Source organism: Trachypithecus francoisi, unplaced genomic scaffold (genome assembly GCF_009764315.1).
Source record: "Trachypithecus francoisi isolate TF-2019V2 unplaced genomic scaffold, Tfra_2.0 Lachesis_group2, whole genome shotgun sequence".
Classification (NCBI taxonomy): Eukaryota; Metazoa; Chordata; class Mammalia; order Primates; family Cercopithecidae; genus Trachypithecus; species Trachypithecus francoisi.
Window position 1 is genome coordinate 110,374,730 of NW_022681465.1, and position 9,392 is coordinate 110,384,121.

Consider the following 9,392-nt stretch of genomic DNA (forward strand, 5'->3'; position numbering starts at 1 on the left):
GCCCCCGCAGCCGGATGTTGTGATTTCTCTCCACCCACTCGGCCTAGTCTTCCCTTGGCCTCTGCTGCCTTATAAGGCAGCGCTACCACCCCTAGACGTTGGGATGAGTTCACACCCATTATACAGGTGGGGAGCTGAGGCGCCGGACGTCAAGTGGCTGGCTCCAGCCTGAAGACTATGGAGAAAACAAGGCTGAAATCTTACAACTAATCAACACCTTGTAGCTTAACACCCCACTTCTCCACCCCCCACTTCACGCAGCAGGAAACGGGCCTGCCCAAATTCCGCGAGTAAGGCAGAGCCGGATCCATCTAGGCTTATCTAGTCCCTATTCATTCATTCATCCGAAAACACTTACTGAGCAACACCTCTGTGCCAGGCACCAAGCCAGGTGCTGGAGAATACAGTGGTGGCAGCAAGATAGCCAGGCTCCCTGCTTACTTGCTAGAAGTGGAGGTAGCAAGTGAGGGCCGGGTGAGATAGAGGTAATCATTCTGTAAATAACAAATAGATAGTTTCAGAGAGTGACAACTGCTCTTGGGACGTTAAGACAAGATAGAGTGTGTGACACTCTCAGTGTGTGACATTTGAGCGGATCCAGTAGAAGCAACAGCAAACGCAGAGGCTCTAAGCCAGACTAAGTGGTGTTTCAGGGAATAGGAGAAGGCGTCTGCAGCTTCTGGGCCCAGTGGTCTGAGATGAGACAGAAGGAGCAAAGGCACTAGCTAGGTCATGGAAGACCGTGAACACGTCCAGGAGGTTGAAATGTTTTTGCTAAGTGAAATGTGAAACATTTGAAAGAATGATTTATATTTTTAAAATATCACTCTGGTGGATTCCTAGGGAGCCAAGAGTGGAAGCAGAGCAGTCAGGAGGTTACAGAATTCCAGGAGAGCGATGGCAGTGGCCTGGACTAACAAGGTGGCAGTAGAGATGGAGAAAAGTGGATGGATCTAGGATCTAGGGAGTTAAGTACCTTAAAAGAGGGAAACCCTCCTGGCTAATGCGGTGAAACCCTGTCTCTACTAAAAACACAAAAATTAGCTAGGCGTGGTGGCCGGCGCCTGTAGTCCCAGCTACTTGGGAGGCTGAGGCAGGAGAATGGCGTGAACCTGGGAGGCGGAGCTTGCAGTGAGCTGAGATGGCTCCAGCCTGGGCGACAGAGCAAGACTCCGTCAAAAAAAAAAAAAAAAAAAAGAGGGAAATCCAGGGGCCAGTGGAACATAGGGCAGTTGCCTCACTTAGTGAAGGCTGTTGTGTCCAAGTGAAATCTGAAGATTCAGTGAAAATGGGCAGGTTACTGGAGTAGGGAGGGAAACAGCTTTCTGGACAGAGGGGTATCACATGTTCAAAGTTCTGTAGAGGAAGTCAGGAAGGGCTCCTGTGTTCAGCACCTAAGGGCAGAGCATCCAGCTAGAGTTTAAAGGTACACAATGGGGTGGACATGGAGGGCAAGAAATGAGGCTGAAGTCTTAGGAGGGGCCTGGATCAGGGAGGGCCTTGAGAGCCACCTAAGGAATTTTAGACTTCATCTTGAAGGTGGTAGGGAGCTGTCAAGGAGGTTTTGAGTACAGTGATCAGATTTGCTTTCATATAGAGCTCTGGGCTGCACTGTGAAGGATAAGCTGAGGGGAGGGGGCTGGCTTGTTGTTTTAGTTCCCAACATCTGAAGCCCTTCCCATTTGAGAAGAATCCTATAAGATGTGGAGGCAGACCCTGCCTTCAACTAAGGAAATCAAAGAACGGAAGTAGAATTTTTTCTCCTAGGTCTCTGGTAGGTGGAGCACAATTCCGATGCTTCCAACCAGGTCTTTGAATCTAGAGCAAGTGAGCAGCACAAGACATCGGATTCATTGTGGAGGCCGAGGAGGCTGGGGGAGGGAAGGAAGGCAGTCAAGCTAGGCCCTTCCTGGGGGAGGGGGATTCAGCAAGCCCCCCAGGCTGTCCCGTCCATTCCTCATCTGTTTAGTTACCCAGAATTGGCTTCCTTGTCTGCAGGCCAAGTATCCTAAGACAGGTGAGAGACCTTTTAGAAGGAACCTTTAGAGAGAGGAATGATGGTAACCTATGCTGGGGCAGTGGCCAGGACATGCAGACAGGTGGACAGATGGAGACCTGGCATGTAGCTGGCGTGAACAGGACATGGCAATAGATAAGAGGTGAAGAGAAGATGTCACTCAGGAAATTCGGTTCCAGCTCTTCAAGCCATTTTCTACCTGCAGCCAAAGTGATATTTTTCTTTTCTTTTTTTTTTTTTTTTTTTTTGAGACGGAGTCTTGCTCTGTTGCCCGGGCTAGAGTGCAGTGGCCGGATCTCAGCTCACTGCAAGCTCCGCCTCCTGGGTTTACGCCATTCTCCTGCCTCAGCCTCCGGAGTAGCTGGGATTACAGGCGCCCACCACCTCGCCCGGCTAGTTTTTTTGTATTTTTAGTAGAGACGGGGTTTCACCGTGTTAGCCAGGATGGTCTTGATCTCCTGACCTCGTGATCCGCCCGTCTCGGCCTCCCAAAGTGCTGGGATTACAGGCTTGAGCCACCGCACCCGGCCTTAAAGTGATATTTTTCAAAGGGACAATTGGCTAAGCATGGTGGCTCATGCCTGTAATCCCAGAACTTTGGGAGGCCAAGGCAAGCTGATCACCTGAGCTCAGGAGTTCGAGACCACGCTGGCCAACATGGTGAAACCCCATATCTACTAAAATATAAAAAATTAGCCGGGCATAGTGGTGCGTGCCTATAGTCCCAGCTACTCAGGAGACTGAGGCATGAGAATCGCTTAAGCCCTGAAGGTGGAGGAGTTTGCAGTGAGCCAAGATCACGCCAGTGCATTCCAGCTTGGGCAACAGAGGGAGACTCCATCTCAAAAATAAATAAATAAATAAATAAATGGGAAAATCTGCCACCAACCATCTGAGATGTGCGTGTCTAGGAATTTATCTTACAAACATCATTGCGCTTAGTCTGGTGCTATTCATTGCAGCATTGTCCAAAAAGATGCATTTTTTTTTTTTTTTTTTGATACAGAGTCTCATAAAAAACACAAAAATTAGCCAGGAATGCTGGCCTGAGCCTGGAATCCTAGCTACTCGGGAGGCTGAGGCAGGAGAATCGGTTGAACCCAGGAGGTAGAGGTTGCAGTGAGCTGAGATCGCGCACTCCAGCCTGGGTGACAGAGTAAGACTCTGTCTCAAAAAATAAAGAAGAGTCTGGACAGATTGGGTTCTGCTGCAGTAACAAACAATGTCAAGTTTAAGTAACCTAAAACAACAAAAGTTCATTTCTCACATGTACCACATGTCCAACACAGCTTGTTGGGTGGTGGGGTAGCACTACACGTAGTAGTCACTCAGGGCCCCAGCATAATAGGGGCTTCATTGCAATTTCTGCTTCTATAATGGCAGGTACTAAAAGGAAATGGGAATGTGGTAAATCATACAATGGTCCTTAAAGCTCACACCCAAAAGTGACACAAGTCACTTCTGCTCACATTTCATTGGTCAAAGCAAACCACATGGCCACAACTAGCTTTTAAAGGGTGGGGAGAAGGGCTGGTGCGGTGGCTCACGCCTGTAATCCCCACACTTTGGGAGGCCAAGGCTGGTGGATCACCTGAGGTCAGGAGTTTGAGACTAGCCCGGCCAACATGGTGAAACCCCATCTCTACTAAAAATATAAAAATTAGCCAGGCGTGGTGTTGCACACCTGTAGTCCCAGCTACTCGGGGTGCTGGGGTGGGAGAATCACTGGAACTCAGGAGGTGGAGGCTGCAATGAGCTGAGATCATTCCACTGCACTCCAGCCTGGGAGATAGAGTGAGACTCTGTCTCAATAAATAAATAAATAAATAAATAAAGGAGTGGGGAGACACAACATTATTATGGCAGATTATATTTTCTGAAGATGAGTGTAACAATGCATTCCCATCCCGCAGTCACTCCTGCAATGGAACCTTGCCACCCACACAGCAAGAGATAGAGTTTAATTTCCCTCCCCTTGAATTTGGTCTGACCTTAATGACTCTTTCGTCGTCGGTAGAATATGGCGGAAATGATGCAGAGTGAAGTCTGAGGCCAGGTCAGAAAAGGCCATATGGCCTGGCTCTCATAAAATGCCGGCTTTCCAGAACTGTCCTCTTGGGCTGTTTCCTCAGAATCACTGCTGCTGTGAGAAGCCCTAGCCAAATGGAGAGGCCACACGTGTGTGCTCTGCTGTGGTTGACAATCCCAGCTGAGCCCAGGATGCTGGGATGATCCAGTCATCCCACCCCAAGCACCAGACATGTGAGTGAAGAAGCCTCCATATAATAATTCTAGCCCCTGGCAATTTGAATCACCCCCAGTCATTCAAGTATCCAGCTGAGGCCCCTGGCATCTTCCCTGCTGAGTCCTGCCTGAATTCCCAACCCACAGAATCCGTGAGCATAATAAGCAGGCCACTAAGTTTGGAGTAGTTTGTAATACAGAAACAGGTACCTGGCATAACTACTATAGGACTGGAAGGAGAAAAGAATTGGAAATATTTGGTGAACAACACTAACAACCACTACAGACAGTTTTGCTTATATACATGTTGGCCACTTTGGGAAGGCCACGTGAGGCAGCAGAAGTGCTGTTCGCATCTGGGAAGGGATAGTTAAATGGCTAGGGACAGGGACAGGAGGGAGGTTTTTCACCCTATTCCCTTTTGCACCGTTAATCTTGTATCGTGTGACTGGATGGCCTGTCTTCTTCTTTTTTTTTTTTTTTTTTTTTGAGACGGAGTCTCGCTCTGTCGCTCGGGCTGGAGTGCAGTGACGGGATCTCAGCTCACTGCAAGCTCCGCCTCCCGGGTTTACGCCATTCTCCTGCCTCAGCCTCCCCAGTAGCTGGGACTACAGGTGCTCGCCACCTCGCCGGGCTAGATTTTTGTATTTTTTAGTAGAGATGGGGTTTCACCGTGTTAGCCAGGATGGTCTCGATCTCCTGACCTCGTGATCCGCCCATCTCGGCCTCCCAAAGTGCTGGGATTACAGGCTTGAGCCACCGCGCCCGGCCAGGATGGCCTGTCTTAAAAACTATCAGCTGGATCCTGTCACTTTCTTGCTCAGAACTCTCCAGTGGCAGACTGTGGTAGGCAACCTCTAAGTACCCCTGCTGCCAGGGATCTCTGTTTCTTCCTGGTATTCACACCCTTGAGATCCCCTTAAGTGTCAGGTGGACCTCCTGACTCACTTTTTTTTTTTTTTTTTTTTTTGAGATGGAGTTTTGCTCTCCTTACCCAGGCTGGGGTGCAATGGTGCGATCTCAGCTCACTGCAACCTCCACCTCCTGGGTTCACACAATTCTCCTGCCTCAGCCTCCTGGGTAGCTGGAATTAAAGGCGCTCACCACCACGCCTGGCTGATTTTTTGTATTTTTAGTAGAGACGGGGTTTCACCATGTGGCCAGGCTGGTCTGGAACTCCTGACCTTGTGATCTGCCCGCCTCAGTCTCCCAAAGTGCTGGGATTACAGGTGTGAGCCACCACACTTGGCATTTTTCTTTTTCTTTTTTTTTTTTTTTTTGAGACGGAGTCTCGCTCTGTGGGAGTCTCACTCTGTTGCCAGGCTGGAGTACAGTGGCATGATCTCCACTCACTGCAACCTCCACCTCTGGGGTTCAAGCAATTCTCCCGCCTCAGCCTCCCGAGTAGCTGGGACTACAGGCGTGTGCCACTACGCCCAGTTAATTTTTGTAGAGATGGGGTTTCACCATGTTGGCCAGGCTGGTCTTGAACTCCTGACCTCAAGTGATCTGCCCATCTTGGCCTCCCAAAGTGCTGGGATTACAGGCGTGAGCCACTGGGCCTCACCTGCGCCCGGACTTTTCTTTTCTTTTCTTTTTAGACAGAGTCTCGCTCTGTCGCCCAGGCTGGAGTGCAGTGGCGCAATCTCAGCTCACTGCAACCTCTGCCTCCCGGGTTTAAGCAATTCTCCTGCCTCAGCCTCCCAAGTAGCTGGGATTACAGGCACCGCCCACTGCGCCTTGTTAATTTTTGTATTTTTGGTAGAAATGAGGTTTTGCCATGTTGGCTAGGCTGGTTTCAAACTCCTGACCTCAGGTGATCCACCTGCTTCAGCTTCCCAAAGTGCTGGGATTATAGGCGTGAGCCACTGTGCCCAGCCACATTTTTTTTCCTAAGAGACAGGGTCTTGCTCTGTCACTCAGGCTGGAGTGCAGTGGCATGATCACAGTTTACTGCAGCCTCCACCTCCTGGGCCCAATCGATCCTCCTACGTCAGCCTCCCGAGTAGCTGAGACGACATGCGCATGCCACCATACCCAGCTAATTGATTTTTTTTGTAGAGATAGGGTCTCCCTTTGTTGCCCAGGCTGCTTTCAAACTCCTGGCTCAAGCAATCCTCCCTCCCTGGCCTCCTAAAGTCTTGGGATTACAGGCGTGAGCCACGGCACCCAGCCTGACTCACTTCCAGTGGAAAAAATGCAGCCAAGGTGATGGAATGTCATTTCCAACATGAGATTACTAAAAGATTGTGGCTACCATCTTAGGTAACTCCCCTTGCTCCCTCACTGGCTCAATCTGAGAGAAGCCAGCTGTTATGTTGTGAGATGGAGAGACCTATGTGGCAGGTAACTGATGTCTCTAGCCAGCAGCTTTGTAAGTGAACTTGAAAGTGGATCCTTCCCCCAGCAGCCTCAGCTGACCCTCCGATACAGCCTTGTGAGAGATGCTGACCCAGTGGCACTCAGTTAAACAGTGCCAGGTTCCTGACCCATAGAAACTGTGACCCATAAATACCTTTTTTTAAAAAAGAATTTATGGCTGGGAGTGGTGGCTCATGCCTGTAATCCCAGCACTTTGGGAGGCCAAGGTGGGTGGATCACCTGAGGTCAGGAGTTCGAGACCAGCCTAACCAACATAGTGAAACCCCATCTCTACTAAAAATACAAAAATTAGCCAGGTGTGATGATGGGCACCTGTAGTCCCAGCTACTCGGGAGGCTGAGGCAGGAGAATCCCTTGAACCCAGGAGGTAGAGATTGCAGGGAGCCGAAATCGTGCCACTGCACACTCCAGCCTCGGTGACAGAGCTCCATCTCAAGAAAAAAAAAAAAAAAAAGTTTAATTGGCGGGGCGCGGTAGCTCAAGCCTGTAATCCCAGCACTTTGGGAGGCCGAGACGGGCGGATCACGAGGTCAGGAGATCGAGACCATCCTGGCTAACACGGTGAAACCCCGTCTCTACTAAAAATACAAAAACTAGCCGGGCGAGATGGCGGGCGCCTGTAGTCCCAGCTACTGGGGAGGCTGAGGCAGGAGAATGGCGTAAACCCGGGAGGCGGAGCTTGCAGTGAGCTGAGATCCGGCCACTGCACTCCAGCCTGGGCGACAGAGCGAGACTCCGCCTCAAAAAAAAAAAAAAAAAAGTTTAATTGATGTGAGGCTGGCCCACATGAGAGAATTAGAGTTATCACTGAAATCAGTCTACATAAATGTCATTTTAAGCTGCTAAATTTTGGGACAATTTGTTATGCAGCCATAGACAATTAATATGCTTCTCATTACACTTAAAAAATAAAACCTCCTTGAAGCTGCAGTGAGCCATGATCATACCAGTGCACTCCAACCTGGGTAACAGAGCAAGACCCTGTCTCAAAAAAATAAATGATGAAAAAAAAAGCCTCCTGTAGTCCCAGCTACTTGGGAGGCTGAGGTGGGAGGATCACTTGATCCTTGAAGTTCAAGGCCAGCCTGGACAACAACATCGGGCGACCTATCTCTACAAAAAATAAACAATTAAAATGTTAAAAACCCTATATTCTTCCCTGTGGCCTACAATGGCCCAACTTGATCCGAGTCCTGTTTCCCTCTCCAACGTTATGTCATGCCATCTCCCTCTCGTTCGGTGTGCGCCAGCAGCCACACACTGACCTTCTTCCTGCATCCGTCAGGAACTGCACTGTCCAATATGGTAGCGCCTAGTCACATGTGACTACTTAAATTAATTAAATTTGGCTGGGTTTGGTGGCTCATGCCTGTAATCCCGGCACTTTGGGAGGAAGAGGCAGGTGGATCACCTGAAGTCAGGAGTTCAACATGGTGAAACCCGTTTTTACTAAAACCTGGCCAACATGGTGAAACCCATTTTTACTAAAAATGCAAAAATTAGCCAGGTGTGGTGGCAGGCACCTGTAATCCCAGCTACTTGGGAGGCTGAGGCAGGAGAATCACTTAAACCCGGGAGGTGGAGGTTTTAGTAAGCTGAGATTGCTCCATTGCACTCCAGCCTGGACGACAAGAGTGAAACTCTCTCTCTCTCTCTCTCTCCATATATATATATATATATATATAAAATCAAGGCCAGGCACAGTGTCTCATGCCTCTAATCCCAGCACTTTGGAAGGCAGGAGGAGGATCATTTGAAGGCAGGAAGAGGATTACTCCCGAAACAGGAAGAGGATCACTTGAACCCAGGAGTTCAAGACCAGACAGGGGAGCAAAGTGAGACTCCATTTTTCCAAAAAAAAAAAAAAAAAAAATGATCAGCGTGGTGGCTCATCCCTGTAATCCCAACACTTTGGGAGGCCGAAGCTGGTAGTTCACTTGAGCCCAGGAGTTCAAGACCAGCCTAGGCAACACAGCAAAACTCTGTCTCTACAAAAACTACAAGCCAAGCATGATGGCTCAGGCCTGTAGTCCCAGCTGCTCAGGAGACTGAAGTGAGAAGATGGCTTGAGCGTAGTAGGTTGAGGCTGCAGTGAGCTATGATGTCACAACTGCACTCCAGCCTGGGCAACAGACTGAGACCCTGTCTCTCAAAACTAACAACAAAAAAATCAAACTTCAGTTCCTCAGCAACACTGGCCACATTTCAAACATTTCAAGTGCTCAATAGCCCTGTGTAATCAGTGGCTACTGTATTAGACAACAGAGACAGAGAACACATCCATGATCATAGAAAGTTCTCAGATGGCACTGGTCTGGAAGAAAGAGTGGCTTTTATTTGTGTAAAGACTCTATCTTGGCCGGGAGCGGTGGCTTATGCCTGTAATCCCAGCACTTCAGGAGGCCGAGGTGGGTGGATCACCTGAGGTCAGGAGTTTGAGACCAGCCTGACCAACATGGTGAAACCCCTGTCTCTACTAAAAATGTAAAAAAATTAGCTGGTATGGTGGCACACATCTGTAATCCCAGCTACCTGGGCAGGTAAGCCCAGCTGTAGAAAGACAGAAGCCAGGGCAAGGGGACAGTGACTTTCTGCTCTGGTCTAAAGGAGTTGGTGGAAGACAGCCAGATGTGCAAGAAGATCTGGGGACAAGTGTGCAGAAATTAGAGATAAAAATGTATCCACATTAGAAAGTTTCTTTGTACACTTTCATGAACTGAGCTCCAACCACACGCGAGGTTCTGCCTTT